Here is a 22,695-nt window from a genome sequence, read left to right as displayed (position 1 = left end):
CTTCAGGGGCTGGGGCATAGCCAACATGAGCCCCACACCGAAGGAGGGTGGAGGTGTTTAATGCGAACTAGGGGTCATCCAAGCGCCGCAAAAGGCCGCCATGCCCTGCACGCCCCTTTTCTCTTTTCATATGCAGACGAGGGTTGAAGCCAACTTTGACCCACTGCTTGGATGACATCACCATATGCAAATCCATCTGCTGCAGGCCTTCCCCCAGGAATGCTTGCACTAGTTGTTGCATTTGGTTTGTTGTTTGGGGGTGCTTCAGTATTAGGCAGCCTTCTGCCCTCCCATGTTCATCTGAAAATATGTGTTCTCCCTGCAGTTGTTGTCCCCAGATGAGAGTTCCCTTGTGCTGCCTCAGTTGAATCTTCTTAACTTGACAGAGATGTGCCTGAGCAGCGGCCCTCCCCAGCCCTATCCCAAATCATACTTATTTTGCATAGGAGATACCATGGTCATGAAGATTGTTCTCCCAGGGTGAGGTTCATTCATTGCATTCTGGGTATGCTGACCCCTGTGATTTCCCCAAATGTGGGAAACTTGACTGCATTATTTGTGGTAGTGGGGGACTGTGTTTGTGCTTTCCTCTGGTCAGCTCTGGTAAAAGTCAGATTTCTTTGTCTCAGATCTTCCTCTAGCCTTGTTCTTCTTTCGAGAGTTCCCTTGTGCTGCCTCAGTTGGATCTCCTTCACTTGACAGGGGGGTGCCCAAGCAGCGACCCTCCCCAGCTCTAGCCCAACTCCTACTTACCTGCCAGGTGAGATACTATGATCATGTAGGTGCTTCTCCCAGGGCAAGGCTCACCCATTGCACTCTGGGTGTGCTGCCCCTGTGATTTCCCCAAATGTGGGAAACTTGACTGCATAATTTGTGTTTCCACTGGTCGGCTCTCGTATAATTCATATCTCTTTGTCTCAGGTCTCTCTCCAGCCTAGTTTGCTGTCTGTTTCCACTTCTCTTTTCTAGAGCCGCTCCCTTCTATGCCCTTGCGCACTATTCTGACCTCTCCCGTCTGCTTACTTTGTGCCTTCCAACGCACAATGCAAACTACAGGTAGTGCTGCAGGGCCCACACCCTTTTACTTGCCTTACAGAGTAGCTCTGGAGCTGTTACAGTGCCCAGCTGCTGCAAGAAATCAGCTTGAATGCTTCAGGGGCTGGGGCATAGCCAACATGAGCCCCACACCGAAGGAGGGTGGAGATGTTTAATGCGAATTAGGGGTCATCCAAGCGCCGCAAAAGGCCGCCATGCCCTGCACGCCCCTCTTCTCTATTTATATGCAGATGAGTGTTGAAGCCAACTTTGACCCACTGCTTGGATGACATCACCATATGCAAATCCATCTGCTGCAGGCCTTCCCCCAGGAATGCTTGCACTAGTTGTTGCATTTGGTTTGTTGTTTGGGGGTGCTTCAGTATTAGGCAGCCTTCTGCCCTCCCATGTTCATCTGAAAATATGTGTTCTCCCTGCAGTTGTTGTCCCCAGATGAGAGTTCGCTTGTGCTGCCTCAGTTGAATCTCCTTTACTTGACAGAGATGTGCCTGAGCAGCGGCCCTCCCCAGCTCTATCCCAAATCATACTTATTTTGCATAGGAGATACCATGGTCATGAAGATTGTTTTCCCAGGGTGAGGTTCATTCATTGCATTCTGGGTATGCTGACCCCTGTGATTTCCCCAAATGTGGGAAACTGGACTGCATTATTTGTGGTAGTGAGGGACTGTGTTTGTGCTTTCCTCTGGTCAGCTCTGGTAAAAGTCAGATTTCTTTGTCTCAGATCTTCCTCTAGCCTTGTTCTTCTTTCGAGAGTTCCCTTGTGCTGCCTCAGTTGGATCTCCTTCACTTGACAGGGGGGTGCCCGAGCAGCGACCCTCCCCAGCTCTAGCCCAGCTCCTACATACCTGCCAGGTGAGATACTATGATCATGAAGGTGCTTCTCCCAGGGCAAGGCTCACCCATTGCACTCTGGGTGTGCAACTCCTGCGGTTTCCCCAAATGTTGGACACTTGACTGCATAATTTGTGTTTCACCTGGTCGGCTCTCGTATAATTCAGATCTCTTTGTCTCAGGTCTCTCTCCAGCCTAATTTGCAGTCTGTTTCCACTTCTCTTTTCTTGAGTTGCTCCCTTCTATGCCCTTGCGCACTATCCTGACTTCTCCCGTCTGCTTACTTTGTGCCTTCCAACGCACAATGCAAACTACAGGTAGTGCTGCAGGGCCCACACCCTTTTACTTGCCTTACAGAGCAGCTCTGGAGCTGTTACAGTGCCCAGCTGCTGCAAGAAATCAGCTTGAATGCTTCAGGGGCTGGGGCATAGCCATCATGAGCCCCACACCGAAGGAGGGTGGAGGTGTTTAATGCGAACTAGGGGTCATCCAAGCGCCGCAAAAGGCCGCCATGCCCTGCATGCCAATTTTCTCTTTTCATATGCAGACGAGGGTTGAAGCCAACTTTGACCCACTGCTTGGATGACATCACCATATGCAAATCCATCTGCTGCAGGCCTTCCCCCAGAAATGCTTGCACTAGTTGTTGCATTTGGTTTGTTGTTTGGGGGTGCTTCAGTATTAGGCAGCCGTCTGCCCTCCCATGTTCATCTGAAAATATGTGTACCTCCTGCCGTTGTTGTCCCCAGATGAGAGTTCGCTTGTGCTGCCTCAGTTGAATCTCCTTTACTTGACAGAGATGTGCCTGAGCAGCGGCCCTCCCCAGCTCTATCCCAAATCATACTTATTTTGCATAGGAGATACCATGGTCATGAAGATTGTTTTCCCAGGGTGAGGTTCATTCATTGCATTCTGGGTATGCTGACCCCTGTGATTTCCCCAAATGTGGGAAACTGGACTGCATTATTTGTGGTAGTGAGGGACTGTGTTTGTGCTTTCCTCTGGTCAGCTCTGGTAAAAGTCAGATTTCTTTGTCTCAGATCTTCCTCTAGCCTTGTTCTTCTTTCGAGAGTTCCCTTGTGCTGCCTCAGTTGGATCTCCTTCACTTGACAGGGGGGTGCCCGAGCAGCGACCCTCCCCAGCTCTAGCCCAGCTCCTACTTACCTGCCAGGTGAGATACTATGATCATGAAGGTGCTTCTCCCAGGGCAAGGCTCACCCATTGCACTCTGGGTGTGCAACTCCTGCGGTTTCCCCAAATGTTGGACACTTGACTGCATAATTTGTGTTTCACCTGGTCGGCTCTCGTATAATTCAGATCTCTTTGTCTCAGGTCTCTCTCCAGCCTAATTTGCAGTCTGTTTCCACTTCTCTTTTCTTGAGTTGCTCCCTTCTATGCCCTTGCGCACTATCCTGACTTCTCCCGTCTGCTTACTTTGTGCCTTCCAACGCACAATGCAAACTACAGGTAGTGCTGCAGGGCCCACACCCTTTTACTTTCCTTACAGAGCAGCTCTGGAGCTGTTACAGTGCCCAGCTGCTGCAAGAAATCAGCTTGAATGCTTCAGGGGCTGGGGCATAGCCATCATGAGCCCCACACCGAAGGAGGGTGGAGGTGTTTAATGCGAACTAGGGGTCATCCAAGCACCGCAAAAGGCCGCCATGCCCTGCATGCCAATTTTCTCTTTTCATATGCAGACGAGGGTTGAAGCCAACTTTGACCCACTGCTTGGATGACATCACCATATGCAAATCCATCTGCTGCAGGCCTTCCCCCAGGAATGCTTGCACTAGTTGTTGCATTTGGTTTGTTGTTTGGGGGTGCTTCAGTATTAGGCAGCCGTCTGCCCTCCCATGTTCATCTGAAAATATGTGTACCTCCTGCCGTTGTTGTCCCCAGATGAGAGTTCCCTTGTGCTGCCTCAGTTGAATCTCCTTTACTTGACAGAGATGTGCCTGAGCAGCGGCCCTCCCCAGCCCTATCCCAAATCATACTTATTTTGCATAGGAGATACCATGGTCATGAAGATTGTTCTCCCAGGGTGAGGTTCATTCATTGCATTCTGGGTATGCTGACCCCTGTTATTTCCCCAAATGTGGTAAACTTGACAGCATTATTTGTGGTAGTGGGGGACTGTGTTTGTGCTTTCCTCTGGTCAGCTCTGGTAAAAGTCAGATTTCTTTGTCTCAGATCTTCCTCTAGCCTTGTTCTTCTTTCGAGAGTTCCCTTGTGCTGCCTCAGTTGGATCTCCTTCACTTGACAGGGGGGTGCCCGAGCAGCGACCCTCCCCAGCTCTAGCCCAACTCCTTCTTACCTGCTAGGTAAGATACTATGATCATGAAGGTGCTTCTCCCAGGGCAAGGCTCACCAATTGCACTCTGGGTGTGCTGCTCCTGCGATTTCCCCAAATGTGGGAAACTTGACTGCATAATTTGTGTTTCCCCTGGTCGGCTCTCGTATAATTCAGATCTCTTTGTCTCATGTCTCTCTCCAGCTTAGTTTGCTGTCTGTTTACACTTCTCTTTTCTTGAGCCACTCCCTTCTATGCCTTGCGCACTATCTTGACTTCTCCCGTCTGCTTACTTTGTGCCTTCCAACGCACAATGCGAACTACAGGTAGTGCTGCAGGGCCCACACCCTTTTAGTTGCCTTACAGAGCAGCTCTGGAGCTATTACAGTGCCCAGCTGCTGCAAGTAATCAGCTTGATTGCTTCAGGGGCTGGGGCATAGCCAACATGAGCCCCACACCGAAGTAGGGTGGAGGTGTTTAATGCGAACTAGGGGTCATCCAAGCGCCGCAAAAGGCCGCCATGCCCTGCACGCCCCTTTTCTCTTTTCATATGCAGATGAGGGTTGAAGCCAACTTTGACCCACTGCTTGGATGACATCACCATATGCAAATCCATCTGCTGCAGGCCTTCCCCCAGGAATGCTTGTACTAGTTGTTGCATTTGGTTTGTTGTTTGGGGGTGCTTCAGTATTAGGCAGCCTTCTGCCCTCCCATGTTCATCTGAAAATATGTGTTCTCCCTGCAGTTGTTGTCCCCAGATGAGAGTTCCCTTGTGCTGCCTCAGTTGAATCTCCTTTACTTGACAAGGGAGGCATTTTGGATTTTTTCTTTGGGTACCCTTACACCTGATGGTCTGAATGAGAGCATCGAACTGAACAACATTGGCAGTCTCTGAAGATTTTATCTATTGATTTACCTAATATATTATTTATTGAATATCCATTTATTGTATGTTTAATAAATAAACAAAATTATTAGAAGTAGCTATTTTGGAAACAGCTTTCCTCTTAGGATGAAACTGTATAATCCTGTTGTGTGTATTCCTTTAATGTTCCTTAGTAAAATCCACTAGTAATGATGAACATCAGATTTCTTCCTCCATCCTCTTTTTACACTTTCTCTTGGTTCTATATATATATATTTTTTTTCTATTTTTATTTTTTCCCCCTCCTTCTCCCAAAAGGCCCCCCTCCCTCTCCCCCCCTCCCTGTTTTAAATTTTAAAATCTTTAAATATTTAAATCTTCGAATCCTTAAATTGTCTGTTTAATATTTATTTTTTCTTCAATTCTTTTTGTTGTTTAAACAGCAATGTAATTATTCCAGGGGTTAAAATAATGAAATATAGAAATAATATTAACAAAAATTAAAGGTAAAAATGAATTGATAGAATGATCCCATTAAAAGTAAATAAATAATATGGATGTTAAGCTGAGCAGGTTGGATTCGAACATGGGACTAGCTGCATAGAGTGCAGGTGATGTTTCCCCTGCGCCACAAGAACTGCTTTAGTAGTGGCATGGATTTATGTTACCCTAAAAGGTTTTATATAAGTAAATGGGGATCCTTAGTGCTGAGTCTCTGAATTATGTATATGTGATTATAGATATGAGGTATTGATTGAAAGATTATAGGTTAATCTGTATATAGATTATATATTTTCTGTTATTTTTTAAACCACCTTGTTGCTTATTTTATTATTATTTTTAATCACCATGTTGCTTATTTTTATATTATGAAATGCCTTTATATGTGCAATTGCAATTAGAAAGTTGTTCCATATGTGAGTCATTACATGTATGCATCCAATTAGTACATGTATGTATCCAATCAACTAATTAGTAATACTATTGGTCCGGTGCATTTTAAAAAGAGCCTGCTAGGCTGCTGATGTATCCTCTGACGAAACCGCTCTTGGATAACAGCGGAGAAACGCGTAAGGAAGGTGATTACCGGACACTCTGATTGCTGAGATATAAGCCCGTTCATGAACGAGCTACATCACGGCGGACGTCTGATGTAAAGACAGCGGTGAAGGGGAAAAAGCAATTTGAGACCGAGCAAAAGGAGGTCTCTACCCCACGGCAGGGAGAAATATCCCGACCGCGAGTGCCAATAAGATCCAGCCACGGTTAACGGGGGTCGTAGCATACCGCTGTGTTTCACCAACCATCACAGCGCTCTCCCCCTGTTTTCTTTCATTACTCACGTGAGTTACATATGAACTTTAACTGCAGTAAATAAGAGGCGTTGGTTACAACTGTTGCTGTTCATCCACAAGAAGGAATTTAATGTATCAATTACAATTGGAAAGTAACGATTAAATTACAACAGCTGTATCCAGGAGGATTTTTTGGACACTTTAATAAACATTCCGTTGTCATCAAGGGCAATATGAAATAGATCCTGATTACATTTAGATATGGATAGTGGTGCCTATATATGTTGACTCCATTGTATTTTATTGAATGTGGGTTTCTTCTGTCTATATATATTTTTTTTAAAATAAAGAGCTTGTATATTTTATTTTTTGCGCTCCCTTGATAACAAGTGTGATTATCTTTAAAATTTGGTTTATTATTGGTAGAACAGTACTACCTATGGGAGCACCATTTTATAATATATGGTGAAAATTAATAGATGTATAAAGATTAAATAAGCAACAAATTGGTGAAATAGATAAGTTTTGATAGGAGCACTGGGTTCTATATATATTTATTGACATTTGGTTATATATATGTATAGACTTTATAAATTCTTGACAGAGATGTGCCTGAGCCCTCCCCAGCCCTATCCCAAATCATACTTATTTTGCATAGGAGATACCATGGTCATGAAGATTGTTCTCCCAGGGTGAGGTTCATTCATTGCATTCTGGGTATGCTGACCCCTGTGATTTCCCCAAATGTGGGAAACTCAACTGCATTATTTGTGGTAGTGGGGGACTGTGTTTGTGCTTTCCTCTGGTCAGCTCTGGTAAAAGTCAGATTTATTTGTCTCAGATCTTCCTCTAGCCTTGTTCTTCTTTCGAGAGTTTCCATGTGCTGCCTCAGTTGGATCTCCTTCACTTGACAGGGGGGTGCCCGAGCAGCGACCCTCCCCAGCTCTAGCCCAACTCCTACTTACCTGCCAGGTGAGATACTATGATCATGAAGGTGCTTCTCCCAGGGCAAGGCTCACCCATTGCACTCTGGGTGTGCTGCTCCTGCGGTTTCCCCAAATGTTGGACACTTGACTGCATAATTTGTGTTTCCCCTGGTCGGCTCTCGTATAATTCAGATCTCTTTGTCTCAGGTCTCTCTCCAGCCTAGTTTGCTGTCTGTTTCCACTTCTCTTTTCTTGAGTTGCTCCCTTCTATGCCCTTGCTCACTATCCTGACTTCTCCCGTCTGCTTACTTTGTGCCTTCCAACGCACAATGCAAACTACAGGTAGTGCTGCAGGGCCCACACCCTTTTACTTTCCTTACAGAGCAGCTCTGGAGTTGTTACAGTGCCCAGCTGCTGCAAGAAATCAGCTTGAATGCTTCAGGGGCTGGGGCATAGCCCCACACCGAAGGAGGGTGGAGGTGTTTAATGCGAACTAGGGGTCATCCAAGTGCCGCAAAAGGCCGCCATGCCCTGCACGCCCCTTTTCTCTTTTCATATGCAGACGAGGGTTGAAGCCAACTTTGACCCACTGCTTGGATGACATCACCATATGCAAATCCATCTGCTGCAGGCCTTCCCCCAGGAATGCTTGCACTAGTTGTTGCATTTGGTTTGTTGTTTGGGGGTGCTTCAGTATTAGGCAGCCTTCTGCCCTACCATGTTCATCTGAAAATATGTGTTCTCCCTGCAGTTGTTGTCCCCAGATGAGAGTTCCCTTGTGCTGCCTCAGTTGAATCTCCTTTACATGACAGAGATGTGCCTGAGCAGCGGCCCTCCCCAGCTCTATCCCAAATCATACTTATTTTGCATAGGAGATACCATGGTCATGAAGATTGTTTTCCCAGGGTGAGGTTCATTCATTGCATTCTGGGTATGCTGACCCCTGTGATTTCCCCAAATGTGGGAAACTGGACTGCATTATTTGTGGTAGTGAGGGACTGTGTTTGTGCTTTCCTCTGGTCAGCTCTGGTAAAAGTCAGATTTCTTTGTCTCAGATCTTCCTCTAGCCTTGTTCTTCTTTCGAGAGTTCCCTTGTGCTGCCTCAGTTGGATCTCCTTCACTTGACAGGGGGGTGCCCGAGCAGCGACCCTCCCCAGCTCTAGCCCAGCTCCTACTTACCTGCCAGGTGAGATACTATGATCATGAAGGTGCTTCTCCCAGGGCAAGGCTCACCCATTGCACTCTGGGTGTGCTACTCCTGCGGTTTTCCCAAATGTTGGACACTTGACTGCATAATTTGTGTTTCACCTGGTCGGCTCTCGTATAATTCAGATCTCTTTGTCTCAGGTCACTCTCCAGCCTAATTTGCAGTCTGTTTCCACTTCTCTTTTCTTGAGTTGCTCCCTTCTATGCCCTTGCGCACTATCCTGACTTCTCCCGTCTGCTTACTTTGTGCCTTCCAACGCACAATGCAAACTACAGGTAGTGCTGCAGGGCCCACACCCTTTTACTTGCCTTACAGAGCAGCTCTGGAGCTGTTACAGTGCCCAGCTGCTGCAAGAAATCAGCTTGAATGCTTCAGGGGCTGGGGCATAGCCATCATGAGCCCCACACCGAAGGAGGGTGGAGGTGTTTAATGCGAACTAGGGGTCATCCAAGCACCGCAAAAGGCCGCCATGCCCTGCATGCCAATTTTCTCTTTTCATATGCAGACGAGGGTTGAAGCCAACTTTGACCCACTGCTTGGATGACATCACCATATGCAAATCCATCTGCTGCAGGCCTTCCCCCAGGAATGCTTGCACTAGTTGTTGCATTTGGTTTGTTGTTTGGGGGTGCTTCAGTATTAGGCAGCCTTCTGCCCTCCCATGTTCATCTGAAAATATGTGTAACTCCTGCAGTTGTTGTCCCCAGATGAGAGTTCCCTTGTGCTGCCTCAGTTGAATCTCCTTTACTTGACAGAGATGTGCCTGAGCAGCGGCCCTCCCCAGCCCTATCCCAAATCATACTTATTTTGCATAGGAGATACCATGGTCATGAAGATTGTTCTCCCAGGGTGAGGTTCATTCATTGCATTCTGGGTATGCTGACCCCTGTTATTTCCCCAAATGTGGTAAACTTGACAGCATTATTTGTGGTAGTGGGGGACTGTGTTTGTGCTTTCCTCTGGTCAGCTCTGGTAAAAGTCAGATTTCTTTGTCTCAGATCTTCCTCTAGCCTTGTTCTTCTTTCGAGAGTTCCCTTGTGCTGCCTCAGTTGGATCTACTTCACTTGACAGGGGGGTGCCCGAGCAGCGACCCTCCCCAGCTCTAGCCCAACTCCTACTTACCTGCCAGGTGAGATACTATGATCATGAAGTTGCTTCTCCCTGGGCAAGGATCACCCATTGCACTCTGGGTGTGCTGCCCCTGTGATTTCCCCAAATGTGGGAAACTTGACTGCGTAATTTGTGTTTCCCCTGGTCGGCTCTCATATAATTCAGATCTCTTTGTCTCAGGTCTCTCTCCAGCCTAGTTTGCTGTCTGTTTCCACTTCTTTTTTCTTGAGCCCCTCCCTTCTATACCCTTGTGCACTATCCTGACTTCTCCTCCCGTCTGCTTACTTTGTGCCTTACAATGCACAATGCAAACTACAGGTAGTGCTGCAGGGCCCACACCCTTTTACTTGCCTTACAGAGCAGCTCTGGAGCTGTTACAGTGCCCAGCTGCTGCAAGAAATCAGCTTGAATGCTTCAGGGGCTGGGGCATGGCCAACATGAGCCCCACAGAGAAGGAGGGTGGGGGTATTTAATGCGAACTAGGGGTCATCCAAGCGCCGCAAAAGGCCGCCATGCCCTGCATACCCCTTTTCTCTTTTCATATGCAGATGAGGGTTCCAGCCAACTTTGGCCCACTGCTTGGATGACATCACCGTATGCAAATCCGTCTTCTGCAGACCTTCCCCCAGGAATGCTTGTACTAGTTGTTGCATTTGGTTTGTTGTTTGGGGGTGCTTCAGTATTAGGCAGCCTTCTGCCCTCCCTTGTTCATCTGAAAATATGTGTTCTCCCTGCAGTTGTTGTCCCCAGATGAGAGTTCCCTTGTGCTGCCTCAGTTGAATCTCCTTTACTTGACAGAGATGTGCCTGAGCAGCAGCCCTCCCCAGCCCTATCCCAAATCATACTTATTTTGCATAGGAGATACCATGGTCATGAAGATTGTTCTCCCAGGGTGAGGTTCATTCATTGCATTCTGGGTATGCTGACCCCTGTGATTTCCCCAAATGTGGGAAACTTGACTGCATTATTTGTGGTAGTGAGTGACTGTGTTTGTGCTTTCCTCTGGTCAGCTCTGGTAAAAGTCAGATTTCTTTGTCTCAGATCTTCCTCTAGCCTTGTTCTTCTTTCGAGAGTTTCCTTGTGCTGCCTCAGTTGGATCTCCTTCACTTGACAGGGGGGTGCCCGAGCAGCGACCCTCCCCAGCTCTAGCCCAACTCCTACTTACCTGCCAGGTGAGATACTATGATCATGAAGGTGCTTCTCCCAGGGCAAGGCTCACCCATTGCACTCTGGGTGTGCTGCTCCTGCGATTTCCCCAAATGTGGGAAACTTGACTGCATAATTTGTGTTTCCCCTGGTCGGCTCTCGTATAATTCAGATCTCTTTGTCTCAGGTCTCTCTCCAGCCTAGTTTGCTGTCTGTTTCCACTTCTCTTTTCTTGAGCCGCTCCCTTCTATGCCCTTGCGCACTATCCTGTCTTCTCCCGTCTGCTTACTTTTTGCCTTCCAACGCACAATGCGAACTACAGGTAGTGCTGCAGGTCCCACACCCTTTTATTTGCCTTACAGAGCAGCTCTGGAGCTGTTACAGTGCCAACTGCTGCAAGAAATCAGCTTGAATGCTTCAGGGGCTGGGGCATAGCCAACATGAGCCCCACACCGAAGGAGGGTGGAGGTGTTTAATGCGAGCTAGGGGTCATCCAAGCGCCGCAAAAGGCTGCCATGCCCTGCACGCCCCTTTTCTCTTTTCATATGCAGACGAGGGTTGAAGCCAACTTTGACCCACTGCTTGGATGACATCACCATATGCAAATCCATCTGCTGCAGGCCTTCCCCCAGGAATGCTTGCACTAGTTGTTGCATTTTGTTTGTTGTTTGGGGGTGCTTCAGTATTAGGTAGCCTTCTGCCCTCCCATGTTCATCTGAAAATATGTGTTCTCCCTGCAGTTGTTGTCCCCAGATGAGAGTTCCCTTGTGCTGCCTCAGTTGAATCTCCTTTACTTGACAGAGATGTGCCTGAGCAGCGGCCCTCCCCAGCCCTATCCCAAATCATACTTATTTTGCATAGGAGATACCGTGGTCATGAAGATTGTTCTCCCAGGGTGAGGTTCATTCATTGCATTCTGGGTATGCTGACCCCTGTGATTTCCACAAATGTGGGAAACTCGACTGCATTATTTGTGGTAGTGGGGGACTGTGTTTGTGCTTTCCTCTGGTCAGCTCTGGTAAAAGTCAGATTTCTTTGTCTCAGATTTTCCTCTAGCCTTGTTCTTCTTTCGAGAGTTCCCTTGTGCTGCCTCAGTTGGATCTCCTTCACTTGACAGGGGGCTGCCCGAGCAGCGACCCTCCCCAGCTCTAGCACATGTAAGTTTGTTTTTATTTTACTACATTGTGGTTTGTGGCTCTATACCATGTAATGCATGTCTTTTAACAGTAGTCAAGTCTTCCAATGTGCTTGTTAGTGAAACCCAATACATAGCTTTATTTTATTTTGTTTCTTCAAATATTGAATGCATATGTCTTATAACTTTTTTTTTCAATATATAAACATTTTTATTATAAGATTTTCAATGACACAAGTACATCCAAGTTGCAGATTATGGGTTGCGAAGGACAAATCAACCATATAAACAATTTAAGCAATTTAAATTGCATGCAGGTAGTAGAATATCAAACTCCTTGGATGAGAGTTGGTCGTAATAAACTAGGATAGAAAAGAATAAAGTAGAAAATAAGATTTTAAACCTACCGGTAAATATTTTTCTCGTAGTCCGTAGAGGGTGCTGGGGACTCCGTAAGGACCATGGGGATAGACGGGCTCCGCAGGAGACATGGGCACTTTAAGAAAGACTTTAGTTCTGGGTGTGCACTGGCTCCTCCCTCTATGCGCCTCTATGCCACAGTTAGAGAAACTGTGCCCAGAGGAGACTGACAGTATGAGGAAAGGATTTTGTTAATCCAGGGCAAGATTCATACCAGCCACACCAATCACACTGTATAACTTGTGATAAACTACCCAGTTAAGAGTACGAAAAAACAACATACTGTAGCATCAGTGCAGGACCGATGCAACTATAACATAACCCTTATTGAAGCAATAACTATATACAAGTATTGCAGAAGTAGTCCGCACTTGGGACGGGCGCCCAGCATCCTCTACGGACTACGAGAAAAAGATTTACCGGTAGGTTTAAAATCTTATTTTCTCTAACGTCCTAGAGGATGCTGGGGACTCCATAAGGACCATGGGGATTATACCAAAGCTCCAAAACGGGCGGGAGAGTGCGGATGACTCTGCAGCACCGATTGAGCAAACATGAGTTCCTCCTCAGCCAGGGTATCAAACTTATAGTATTTTGAAAAGGTGTTTGAACCTGACCAAGTAGCAGCTCGACACAGCTGTAGTGCCGAGACCCCTCGGGCAGCCGCCCAAGAAGAGCCCACTTTCCTCGTGGAATGGGCCTAGACCGATTTCGGTAACTGCAATCCAGCCATAGAATGCGCTTGCTGAATCGTGTTACAAATCCAGCGAGCAATAGCCTACTTTGAAGCAGGGGCACCAATCTTGTTGGTTGCATACAGGACAAACAGCGCTTCAGTTTTCCTGACTCTAGCCGTCCTGGCCACGTAAATTTTCAAAGCCCTGACCACATCAAGTAACTCGGAATCCTCCAAGTCACGCGTAGCCAAAGGCACCACAATAGATTGGTTCATATGAAAAGATGAGACCACTTTTGGTAGGAATTGAGGATGGGTCCGCAATTCCGCTCTATCCACATGGAACACCAAATATGGGCTTTTATGTGACAAAGCCGCTAATTCCGACACTCGCCTAGCCGAAGCCAAGGCTAATAACATGACCACCTTCCACGTGAGATATGTTAACTCCACCGTTTTAAGGCTGCTAAAAACTGCTAGCGAGCAATCAACTCAGAATGACCCCCATAGTGTATTGCAAGAAAATATCTGTAAATCCAATGGTACCGTAAGTGCGGTATATACTCGCACTTCTTTGCGGGGCGAGAACATCTCCCCTAAGTGAAGTCAGCCCTATGAATAGAGTTTGTGTGATCCCTGTGCAGCAGTCACAGAAAGGGTTCATCTCTGCAGTTTGTCACTCAAATTACATTGTTGCATTTTTTCTAGAAGTGGATCTGAGAGCTGTTACCCGCAGACCAGCTACAATAATTATCCTGGGATAGTGCGCAAGGGCATAGAAGGGAGCGGCTCAAGAAAAGAGAAGTGGAAACAGACAGCAAACTAGGCTGGAGAGAGACCTGAGACAAAGAGATCTGAATTATACGAGAGCCGACCAGGGGAAACACAAATTATGCAGTCAAGTTTCCCACATTTGGGGAAATCGCAGGAGCAGCACACCCAGAGTGCAATGGGTGAGCCTTGCCCTGGGAGAAGCACCTTCATGATCATAGTATCTCACCTGGCAGGTAAGTAGGAGTTGGGCTAGAGCTGGGGAGGGTCGCTGCTCGGGCACCCCCCTGTCAAGTGAAGGAGATCCAACTGAGGCAGCACAAGGAAACTCTCGAAAGAAGAACAAGGCTAGAGGAAGATCTGAGACAAAGAAATCTGACTTTTACCAGAGCTGACCAGAGGAAAGCACAAACACAGTCACTCACTACCACAAATAATGCAGTCAAGTTTCCCACATTTGGGGAAATCACAGGGGTCAGCATACCCAGAATGCAATGAATGAACCTCATCCTGGGAGAACAATCTTCATGACCATGGTATCTCCTATGCAAAATAAGTATGATTTGGGATAGGGCTGGGGAGGGCCACTGCTCAGGCACATCTCTGTCAAGTAAAGGAGATTCAACTGAGGCAGCACAAGGGAACTCTCATCTGGGGACAACAACTGCAGGGAGAACACATATTTTCAGATGAACATGGGAGGGCAGAAGGCTACCTAATACTGAAGCACCCCAAAACAACAAACAAAATGCAACAACTAGTGCAGGCATTCCTGGGGGAAGGCCTGCAGCAGATGGATTTGCATATGGTGATGTCATCCAAGCAGTGGGTCAAAGTTGGCTTCAACCCTCGTCTGCATATGAAAAGAGAAAAGGGGCGTGCAGGGCATGGCAGCCTTTTGCGGCGCTTGGATGACCCCTAGCTCGCATTAAACACCTTCACCCTCCTTCGGTGTGGGGCTCATGTTGGCCATGCCCCAGCCCCTGAAGCATTCAAGCTGATTTCTTGCAGCAGCTGGGCACTGTAACAGCTCCAGAGCTGCTCTGTAAGGCAAGTAAAAGGGTGTGGGCCCTGCAGCACTACCTGTAGTTTGCATTGTGCATTGTAAGGCACAAAGTAAGCAGACGGGAGGAGAAGTCAGGATAGTGCACAAGGGTATAGAAGTGAGGGGCTCAAGAAAAAAGAAGTGGAAACAGACAGCAAACTAGGCTGGAGAGAGACCTGAGACAAAGAGATCTGAATTATATGAGAGCCGACCAGGGGAAACACAAATTACGCAGTCAAGTTTCCCACATTTGGGGAAATCACAGGGGCAGCACACCCAGAGTGCAATGGGTGATCCTTGCCCAGGGAGAAGCAACTTCATGATCATAGTATCTCACCTGGCAGGTAAGTAGGAGTTGGGCTAGAGCTGGGGAGGGTCGCTGCTCGGGCACCCCCCTGTCAAGTGAAGGAGATCCAACTGAGGCAGCACAAGGGAACTCTCGAAAGAAGAACAAGGCTAGAGGAAAATCTGAGACAAAGAAATCTGACTTTTACCAGAGCTGACCAGAGGAAAGCACAAACACAGTCCCCCACTACCACAAATAATGCAGTCGAGTTTCCCACATTTAAGGAAATCACAGGGGTCAGCATACCCAGAATGCAATGAATGAACCTCACCCTGGGAGAACAATCTTCATGACCATGGTATCTCCTATGCAAAATAAGTATGATTTGGGATAGGGCTGGGGAGGGCCGCTGCTCAGGCACATCTCTGTCAAGTAAAGAAGATTCAACTGAGGCAGCACAAGGGAACTCTCATCTGGGGACAACAACTGCAGGGAGAACACATATTTTCAGATGAACATGGGAGGGCAGAAGGCTGCCTAATACTGAAGCACCCCCAAACAACAAACCAAATGCAACAACTAGTGCAAGCATTCCTGGGGGAAGGCTGCAGCAGATGGATTTGCATATGGTGATGTCATCCAAGCAGTGGGTCAAAGTTGGCTTCAACCCTCGTCTGCATATGAAAAGAGAAAAGGGGCGTGCAGGGCATGGCGGCCTTTTGCGGCGATTGGATGACCCCTAGTTCGCATTAAACACCTCCACCCTCCTTCGGTGTGGGGCTATGCCCCAGCCCCTGAAGCATTCAAGCTGATTTCTTGCAGCAGCTGGGCACTGTAACAGCTCCAGAGCTGCTCTGTAAGGCAAGTAAAAGGGTGTGGGCCCTGCAGCACTACCTGTGGTTTGCATTGTGCGTTGGAAGGCACAAAGTAAGCAGACGGGAGAAGTCAGGATAGTGCGCAAGGGCATAGAAGGGAGCAACTCAAGAAAAGAGAAGTGGAAACAGACAGCAAACTAGGCTGGAGAGAGACCTGAGACAAAGAGATCTGAATTATACGAGAGCCGACCAGGGGAAACACAAATTATGCAGTCAAGTGTCCAACATTTGGGGAAACCGCAGGAGCAGCACACCCAGAGTGCAATGGGTGAGCCTTGCCCTGGGAGAAGCACCTTCATGATCATAGTATCTCACCTGGCAGGTAAGTAGGAGTTGGGCTAGAGCTGGGGAGGGTCGCTGCTTGGGCACCCCCCTGTCAAGTGAAGGAGATCCAACTGAGGCAGCACATGGAAACTCTCGAAAGAAGAACAAGGCTAGAGGAAGATCTGAGACAAATAAATCTGACTTTTACCAGAGCTGACCAGAGGAAAGCACAAACACAGTCCCCCACTACCACAAATAATGCAGTCGAGTTTCCCACATTTGGGGAAATCACAGGGGTCAGCATACCCAGAATGCAATGAATGAACCTCACCCTGGGAGAACAATCTTCATGACCATGGTATCTCCTATGCAAAATAAGTATGATTTGGGATAGGGCTGGGGAGGGCCGCTGCTCAGGCACATCTCTGTCAAGAATTTATAAAGTCTATACATATATATAACCAAATGTCAATATATATATATAGAACCCAGCGATTCTATCAAAACTTATCTATTTCACCAATTTGTTGCTTATTTAATCTTTATACATCTATTAATTTTCACCATATATTATAAAATGCTGCTCCCATAGGTAGTACTGTTCTACCAATAATAAACCAAATTTTAAAGATAATCACACTTGTTATTAAGGGAGCGCAAAAAATAAAATATACAAGCTCTTTATTTTTAAAAAATATATATAGACAGAAGAAACCCACATTCAATAAAATACAATGGAGTCAACATATATAGGCACCACTATCCATATCTAAATGTAATCAGGATCTATTTCATATTGCCCTTGATGACAACGGAATGTTTATTAAAGTGTCCAAAAAATCCTCCTGGATACAGCTGTTGTAATTTAATCATTACTTTCCAATTGTAATTGATACATTAAATTCCTTCTTGTGGATGAACAGCAACAGTTGTAACCAACGCCTCTTATTTACTGCAGTTAAAGTTCATATGTAACTCACGTGAGTAATGAAAGAAAACAGGGGGAGAGCGCTGTGATGGTTGGTGAAACACAGCGGTATGCTACGACCCCCGTTAACCGTGGCTGGATCTTATTGGCACTCGCGGTCGGGATATTTCTCCCTGCCGTGGGGTAGAGACCTCCTTTTGCTCGGTCTCAAATAGCTTTTTCCCCTTCACCGCTGTCTTTACATTAGACGTCCGCCGTGATGTAGCTCGTTCATGAACGGGCTTATATCTCAGCAATCAGAGTGTCCGGTAATCACCTTCCTTACGCGTTTTTCCGCTGTTATCCAAGAGCGGTTTCGTCAGAGGATACATCAGCAGCCTAGCAGGCTCTTTTTAAAATGCACCGGACCAATAGCATTACTAATTAGTTGATTGGATACATACATGTACTAATTGGATGCATACATGTAATGACTCACATATGGAACAACTTTCTAATTGCAATTGCACATATAAAGGCATTTCATAATATAAAAATAAGCAACATGGTGATTAAAAATAATAATAAAATAAGCAACAAGGTGGTTTAAAAAATAACAGAAAATATATAATCTATATACAGATTAACCTATAATCTTTCAATCAATACCTCATATCTATAATCACATATACATAATTCAGAGACTCAGCACTAAGGATCCCCATTTACTTATATAAAACCTTTTAGGGTAACATAAATCCATGCCATTACTAAAGCAGTTCTTGTGGCGCAGGGGAAACATCAAATGCACTCTATGCAGCTAGTCCCATGTTCGAATCCAACCTGCTCAGCTTAACATCCATATTATTTATTTACTTTTAATGGGATCATTCTATCAATTCATTTTTACCTTTAATTTTTGTTAATATTATTTCTATATTTCATTATTTTAACCCCTGGAATAACTACATTGCTGTTTAAACAACAAAAAGAATTGAAGAAAAAATAAATATTAAACAGACAATTTAAGGATTCGAAGATTTAAATATTTAAAGATTTTAAAATTTAAAACAGGGAGGGGGGGGAGGGAGGGGGGCCTTTTGGGAGAAGGAGGGGAAAAAAATAAAAATAGAAAAAAAAATATATATAGAACCAAGAGAAAGTGTAAAAAGAGGATGGAGGAAGAAATCTGATGTTCATCATTACTAGTGGATTTTACTAAAGAACTTTAAAGGAACACACACAACAGGATTATACAGTTTCATCCTAAGAGGAAAGCTGTTTCCAAAATAGCTACTTCTAATAATTTTTTTATTTATTAAACATACAATAAATGGATATTCAATAAATAATGTATTAGGTAAATCAATAGATAAAATCTTCAGAGACTGCCAATGTTGTTCAGTTCGATGCTCTCATTCAGACCATCAGGTGTAAGGGTACCCAAAGAAAAAATCCAAAATGCCTCCCTTGTCAAGTAAAGGAGATTCAACTGAGGCAGCACAAGGGAACTCTCATCTGGGGACAACAACTGCAGGGAGAACACATATTTTCAGATGAACATGGGAGGGCAGAAGGCTGCCTAATACTGAAGCACCCCCAAACAACAAACCAAATGCAACAACTAGTACAAGCATTCCTGGGGGAAGGCCTGCAGCAGATGGATTTGCATATGGTGATGTCATCCAAGCAGTGGGTCAAAGTTGGCTTCAACCCTCGTCTGCATATGAAAAGAGAAAAGGGGCGTGCAGGGCATGGCGGCCTTTTGCGGCGCTTGGATGACCCCTAGTTCGCATTAAACACCTCCACCCTACTTCGGTGTGGGGCTCATGTTGGCTATGCCCCAGCCCCTGAAGCATTCAAGCTGATTACTTACAGCAGCTGGGCACTGTAATAGCTCCAGAGCTGCTCTGTAAGGCAACTAAAAGGGTGTGGGCCCTGCAGCACTACCTGTAGTTCGCATTGTGCGTTGGACGGCACAAAGTAAGCAGACGGTAGAAGTCAAGATAGTGCGCAAGGGCATAGAAGGGAGTGGCTCAAGAAAAGAGAAGTGTAAACAGACAGCAAACTAGGCTGGAGAGAGACCTGAGACAAAGAGATCTGAATTATACGAGAGCCGACCAGGGGAAACACAAATTATGCAGTCAAGTTTCCAACATTTGGGGAAACCGCAGGAGTAGCCCACCCAGAGTGCAATGGGTGAGCCTTGCCCTGGGAGAAGCACCTTCATGATCATAGTATCTCACCTAGCAGGTAAGTAGGAGTTGGGCTAGAGCTGGGGAGGGTCACTGCTCGGGCACCCCCCTGTCAAGTGAAGGAGATCCAACTAAGGCAACACAAGGGAACTCTCGAAAGAAGAACAAGGCTAGAGGAAGATCTGAGACAAAGAAATCTGACTTTTACCAGAGCTGACCAGAGGAAAGCACAAACACAGTCCCCCACTACCACAAATAATGCTGTCAAGTTTACCACATTTGGGGAAATAACAGGGGTCAGCATACCCAGAATGCAATGAATGAACCTCACCCTGGGAGAACAATCTTCATGACCATAGTATCTCCTATGCAAAATAAGTATGATTTGGGATAGGGCTGGAGAGGGCCGCTGCTCAGGCACATCTCTGTCAAGTAAAGGCGATTCAACTGAGGCAGCACAAGGGAACTCTCATCTTGGGACAACAACTGCAGGGAGAACACATATTTTCAGATGAACATGGGAGGGCAGAAGGCTGCCTAATACTGAAGCACCCCCAAACAACAAACCAAATGCAACAACTAGTGCAAGCATTCCTGGGGAAGGCCTGCAGCAGATGGATTTGCATATGGTGATGTCATCCAAGCAGTGGGTCAAAGTTGGCTTCAACCCTCGTCTGCATATGAAAAGAAAAAAGGGATGTGCAGGGAATGGCGGCCTTTTGCGGCGCTTGGATGACCCCTAATTCGCATTAAACATCTCCACCCTCCTTCGGTGTGGGGCTCATGTTGGTTATGCCCCAGCCCCTGAAGCATTCAAGCTGATTTCTTGCAGCAGCTGGGCACTGTAACAGCTCCAGAGCTGCTCTGTAAAGCATGTAAAAGGGTGTGGGCCCTGCAGCACTACCTGTAGTTTGCATTGTGCGTTGGAAGGCACAAAGTAAGCAGACAGGAGAGGTCAGAATAGTGCGCAAGGGCATAGAAGGGAGCGGCTCAAGAAAAGAGAAGTGGAAACAGACAGCAAACTAGGCTGGAAAGAGACCTGAGACAAAGAGATCTGAATTATACGAGAGCCGACCAGGGGAAACACAAATTATGCAGTCAAGTTTCCCACATTTGGGGAAATCACAGGGGCAGCACACCAAGAGTGCAATGGGTGAGCCTTGCCCTGGGAGAAGCACCTACATGATCATAGTATCTCACCTGGCAGGTAAGTAGGAGTTGGGCTAGAGCTGGGTAGGGTCGCTGCTCGGGCACTTCCCTGTCAAGTGAAGGAGATCCAACTGAGTCAGCACAAGGGAACTCTCGAAAGAAGAACAAGGCTAGAGGAAGATCTGAGACAAATAAATCTGACTTTTACCAGAGCTGACCAGAGGAAAGCACAAACACAGTCCCCCACTACCACAAATAATGAAGTCGAGTTTCCCACATTTGGGGAAATCACAGGGGTCAGCATACCCAGAATGCAATGAATGAACCTCACCCTGGGATAACAGTCTTCATTACCATGATATCTCCTATGCAAAATAAGTATGATTTGGGATAGGGCTGGGGAGGGCCGCTGCTCAGGCACATCTCTGTCAAGTAAAGGAGATTCAACTGACGCAGCACAAGGGAACTCTCATCTGGGGACAACAACTGCAGGGAGAACACATATTTTCAGATGAACATGGGAGGGCAGAAGGCTGCCTAATACTGAAGCACCCCCAAACAACAAACCAAATGCAACAACTAGTACAAGCATTCCTGGGGGAAGGTCTGCAGAAGACGGATTTGCATACAGTGATGTCATCCAAGCAGTGGGCACGGTTGGCTGGAACCCTCATCTGCATATGAAAAGAGAAAAGGGGTATGCAGGGAATGGCGGCCTTTTGCGGCGCTTGGATGACCCTTAGTTCGCATTAAACACCCCCACCCTCCTTCGGTGTGGGGCTCATGTTTGCAATGCCCCAGCCCCTGAAGCATTCAAGCTGATTTCTTGCAGCAGCTTGGCACTGTAACAGCTCCAGAGCTGCTCTGTAATGCAAGTAAAAGTTTGTGGGCCCTGCAGCACTACCTGTAGTTTGCATTGTGCATTGGAAGGCACAAAGTAAGCAGACAGGAGGAGAAGTCAGGATAGTGCACAAGGGTATAGAAAGGAGGGGCTCAAAAAAAAAGAAGTGGAAACAGACTGCAAACTAGGCTGGAGAGAGACCTGAGACAAAGAGATCTGAATTATATGAAAGCCGACCAGTGGAAACACAAATTATGCAGTCAAGTTTCCCACATTTGGGGAAATCACAGGGGCAGCACACCCAGAGTGCAATGGGTGAGCCTTGTCCTGGGAGAAGCACCTTCATGATCATAGTATCTCACCTGGCAGGTAAGTAGGAGTTGGGCTAGACCTGGGGAGGGTCGCTGCTTGGGCACCCCCCTGTCAAGTAAAGGAGATCCAACTGAGGCAGCACAAGGGAACTCTCGAAAGAAGAACAAGGCTAGAGGAAGATCTGAGACAAAGAAATCTGACTTTTACCAGAGCTGACCAGAGGAAAGCACAAACACAGTCCCCCACTACCACAAATAATGCAGTCAAGTTTCCCACATTTGGGGAAATCACAGGGGTCAGCATACCCAGAATGCAATGAATGAACCTCACCCTGGGAGAACAATCTTCATGACCATGGTATCTCCTATGCAAAATAAGTATGATTTGGGATAGGGCTGGGGAGGGCCGCTGCTCAGGCACATCTCTGTCAAGTAAAGAAGATTCAACTGAGGCAGCACAAGGGAACTCTCATCTGGGGACAACAACTGCAGGGAGAACACATATTTTCAGATGAACATGGGAGGGCAGAAGGCTGCCTAATACTGAAGCACCCCCAAACAACAAACCAAATGCAACAACTAGTGCAAGCATTCCTGGAGGAAGGCCTGCAGCAGATGGATTTGCATATGGTGATGTCATCCAAGCAGTGGGTCAAAGTTGGCTTCAACCCTCGTCTGCATATGAATAGAGAAAAGGGGCGTGCAGGGCATGTCGGCCTTTTGCAGCGCTTGGATGACCCCTAGTTCGCATTAAACACCTCCACGCTCCTTCGGTGTGGGGCTCATGTTGGCTATGCCCCAGCCCCTGAAGCATTCAAGCTGATTTCTTGCAGAAGCTGGGCACTGTAACAGCTCCAGAGCTGCTCTGTATGGCAAGTAAAAGGGTGTGGGCCCTGCAGCACTACCTGTAGTTCGCATTGTGCGTTGGAAGGCACAAAGTAAGCAGATGGGAGAAGTCAGGATAGTGCGCAAGGGCATAGAAGGGAGCGGCTCAAGAAAAGAGAAGTGGAAACAGACAGCAAACTAGGCTGGAGAGCTCTACTGTCTATATTTTGCAAACCTGCTCTTGTCCTCTCCAGCTGCTCCATGTAG

At 46.7% G+C, this 22,695-nt stretch overlaps 26 non-coding genes and 3 pseudogenes across 26 annotated transcripts; 17 read left to right on the top strand and 12 right to left on the bottom strand.

Annotated features, from left to right (window-relative positions):
- Positions 1-429: 429 nt before the first annotated feature.
- Positions 430-593, top strand: LOC134950572 (U1 spliceosomal RNA). The gene has a single exon (XR_010183469.1). It is a non-coding gene; the product is annotated as a U1 spliceosomal RNA (small nuclear RNA).
- A 152-nt stretch (positions 594-745) lies between these two features.
- LOC134952733 (U1 spliceosomal RNA) lies at positions 746-880 on the top strand (annotated as a pseudogene).
- Positions 881-1,579: 699 nt separating this feature from the next.
- Positions 1,580-1,743, top strand: LOC134951511 (U1 spliceosomal RNA). The gene has a single exon (XR_010184237.1). It is a non-coding gene; the product is annotated as a U1 spliceosomal RNA (small nuclear RNA).
- Positions 1,744-1,895: 152 nt separating this feature from the next.
- LOC134953458 (U1 spliceosomal RNA) lies at positions 1,896-2,058 on the top strand. Its single transcript, XR_010185594.1, has one exon. It is a non-coding gene; the product is annotated as a U1 spliceosomal RNA (small nuclear RNA).
- A 671-nt stretch (positions 2,059-2,729) lies between these two features.
- Positions 2,730-2,893, top strand: LOC134951509 (U1 spliceosomal RNA). The gene has a single exon (XR_010184236.1). It is a non-coding gene; the product is annotated as a U1 spliceosomal RNA (small nuclear RNA).
- Positions 2,894-3,045: 152 nt separating this feature from the next.
- On the top strand, positions 3,046-3,208 carry LOC134953237 (U1 spliceosomal RNA). Its single transcript, XR_010185510.1, has one exon. It is a non-coding gene; the product is annotated as a U1 spliceosomal RNA (small nuclear RNA).
- A 671-nt stretch (positions 3,209-3,879) lies between these two features.
- Positions 3,880-4,043, top strand: LOC134951321 (U1 spliceosomal RNA). The gene has a single exon (XR_010184083.1). It is a non-coding gene; the product is annotated as a U1 spliceosomal RNA (small nuclear RNA).
- A 152-nt stretch (positions 4,044-4,195) lies between these two features.
- Positions 4,196-4,358, top strand: LOC134953614 (U1 spliceosomal RNA). The gene has a single exon (XR_010185683.1). It is a non-coding gene; the product is annotated as a U1 spliceosomal RNA (small nuclear RNA).
- A 2,622-nt stretch (positions 4,359-6,980) lies between these two features.
- On the top strand, positions 6,981-7,144 carry LOC134950298 (U1 spliceosomal RNA). The gene has a single exon (XR_010183241.1). It is a non-coding gene; the product is annotated as a U1 spliceosomal RNA (small nuclear RNA).
- A 152-nt stretch (positions 7,145-7,296) lies between these two features.
- LOC134952928 (U1 spliceosomal RNA) lies at positions 7,297-7,459 on the top strand. Its single transcript, XR_010185301.1, has one exon. It is a non-coding gene; the product is annotated as a U1 spliceosomal RNA (small nuclear RNA).
- A 661-nt stretch (positions 7,460-8,120) lies between these two features.
- Positions 8,121-8,284, top strand: LOC134951507 (U1 spliceosomal RNA). Its single transcript, XR_010184235.1, has one exon. It is a non-coding gene; the product is annotated as a U1 spliceosomal RNA (small nuclear RNA).
- A 152-nt stretch (positions 8,285-8,436) lies between these two features.
- Positions 8,437-8,599, top strand: LOC134953075 (U1 spliceosomal RNA). Its single transcript, XR_010185411.1, has one exon. It is a non-coding gene; the product is annotated as a U1 spliceosomal RNA (small nuclear RNA).
- A 671-nt stretch (positions 8,600-9,270) lies between these two features.
- LOC134951319 (U1 spliceosomal RNA) lies at positions 9,271-9,434 on the top strand. Its single transcript, XR_010184082.1, has one exon. It is a non-coding gene; the product is annotated as a U1 spliceosomal RNA (small nuclear RNA).
- A 152-nt stretch (positions 9,435-9,586) lies between these two features.
- Positions 9,587-9,728, top strand: LOC134953343 (U1 spliceosomal RNA; annotated as a pseudogene).
- Positions 9,729-10,423: 695 nt separating this feature from the next.
- Positions 10,424-10,587, top strand: LOC134951409 (U1 spliceosomal RNA). Its single transcript, XR_010184155.1, has one exon. It is a non-coding gene; the product is annotated as a U1 spliceosomal RNA (small nuclear RNA).
- Positions 10,588-10,739: 152 nt separating this feature from the next.
- On the top strand, positions 10,740-10,902 carry LOC134952078 (U1 spliceosomal RNA). Its single transcript, XR_010184691.1, has one exon. It is a non-coding gene; the product is annotated as a U1 spliceosomal RNA (small nuclear RNA).
- Positions 10,903-11,572: 670 nt separating this feature from the next.
- Positions 11,573-11,736, top strand: LOC134950937 (U1 spliceosomal RNA). The gene has a single exon (XR_010183767.1). It is a non-coding gene; the product is annotated as a U1 spliceosomal RNA (small nuclear RNA).
- A 2,075-nt stretch (positions 11,737-13,811) lies between these two features.
- On the bottom strand, positions 13,812-13,974 carry LOC134952077 (U1 spliceosomal RNA). The gene has a single exon (XR_010184690.1). It is a non-coding gene; the product is annotated as a U1 spliceosomal RNA (small nuclear RNA).
- Positions 13,975-14,126: 152 nt separating this feature from the next.
- LOC134951760 (U1 spliceosomal RNA) lies at positions 14,127-14,290 on the bottom strand. The gene has a single exon (XR_010184441.1). It is a non-coding gene; the product is annotated as a U1 spliceosomal RNA (small nuclear RNA).
- Positions 14,291-14,985: 695 nt separating this feature from the next.
- Positions 14,986-15,127, bottom strand: LOC134953342 (U1 spliceosomal RNA; annotated as a pseudogene).
- Positions 15,128-15,279: 152 nt separating this feature from the next.
- LOC134950680 (U1 spliceosomal RNA) lies at positions 15,280-15,443 on the bottom strand. Its single transcript, XR_010183557.1, has one exon. It is a non-coding gene; the product is annotated as a U1 spliceosomal RNA (small nuclear RNA).
- Positions 15,444-16,103: 660 nt separating this feature from the next.
- On the bottom strand, positions 16,104-16,266 carry LOC134952927 (U1 spliceosomal RNA). Its single transcript, XR_010185300.1, has one exon. It is a non-coding gene; the product is annotated as a U1 spliceosomal RNA (small nuclear RNA).
- A 152-nt stretch (positions 16,267-16,418) lies between these two features.
- Positions 16,419-16,582, bottom strand: LOC134950375 (U1 spliceosomal RNA). Its single transcript, XR_010183306.1, has one exon. It is a non-coding gene; the product is annotated as a U1 spliceosomal RNA (small nuclear RNA).
- Positions 16,583-19,205: 2,623 nt separating this feature from the next.
- On the bottom strand, positions 19,206-19,368 carry LOC134953090 (U1 spliceosomal RNA). The gene has a single exon (XR_010185422.1). It is a non-coding gene; the product is annotated as a U1 spliceosomal RNA (small nuclear RNA).
- Positions 19,369-19,520: 152 nt separating this feature from the next.
- Positions 19,521-19,684, bottom strand: LOC134951130 (U1 spliceosomal RNA). The gene has a single exon (XR_010183926.1). It is a non-coding gene; the product is annotated as a U1 spliceosomal RNA (small nuclear RNA).
- A 670-nt stretch (positions 19,685-20,354) lies between these two features.
- LOC134953123 (U1 spliceosomal RNA) lies at positions 20,355-20,517 on the bottom strand. Its single transcript, XR_010185439.1, has one exon. It is a non-coding gene; the product is annotated as a U1 spliceosomal RNA (small nuclear RNA).
- A 152-nt stretch (positions 20,518-20,669) lies between these two features.
- LOC134951900 (U1 spliceosomal RNA) lies at positions 20,670-20,833 on the bottom strand. Its single transcript, XR_010184554.1, has one exon. It is a non-coding gene; the product is annotated as a U1 spliceosomal RNA (small nuclear RNA).
- A 673-nt stretch (positions 20,834-21,506) lies between these two features.
- LOC134952668 (U1 spliceosomal RNA) lies at positions 21,507-21,669 on the bottom strand. Its single transcript, XR_010185143.1, has one exon. It is a non-coding gene; the product is annotated as a U1 spliceosomal RNA (small nuclear RNA).
- Positions 21,670-21,821: 152 nt separating this feature from the next.
- On the bottom strand, positions 21,822-21,985 carry LOC134950571 (U1 spliceosomal RNA). Its single transcript, XR_010183468.1, has one exon. It is a non-coding gene; the product is annotated as a U1 spliceosomal RNA (small nuclear RNA).
- Between the last annotated feature and the right edge of the window lie 710 nt (positions 21,986-22,695).

This window comes from Pseudophryne corroboree, chromosome 8 (assembly GCF_028390025.1).
Source record: "Pseudophryne corroboree isolate aPseCor3 chromosome 8, aPseCor3.hap2, whole genome shotgun sequence".
Lineage (NCBI taxonomy): Eukaryota > Metazoa > Chordata > Amphibia > Anura > Myobatrachidae > Pseudophryne > Pseudophryne corroboree.
This window is presented reverse-complemented; position numbering and strand designations above follow the sequence as displayed.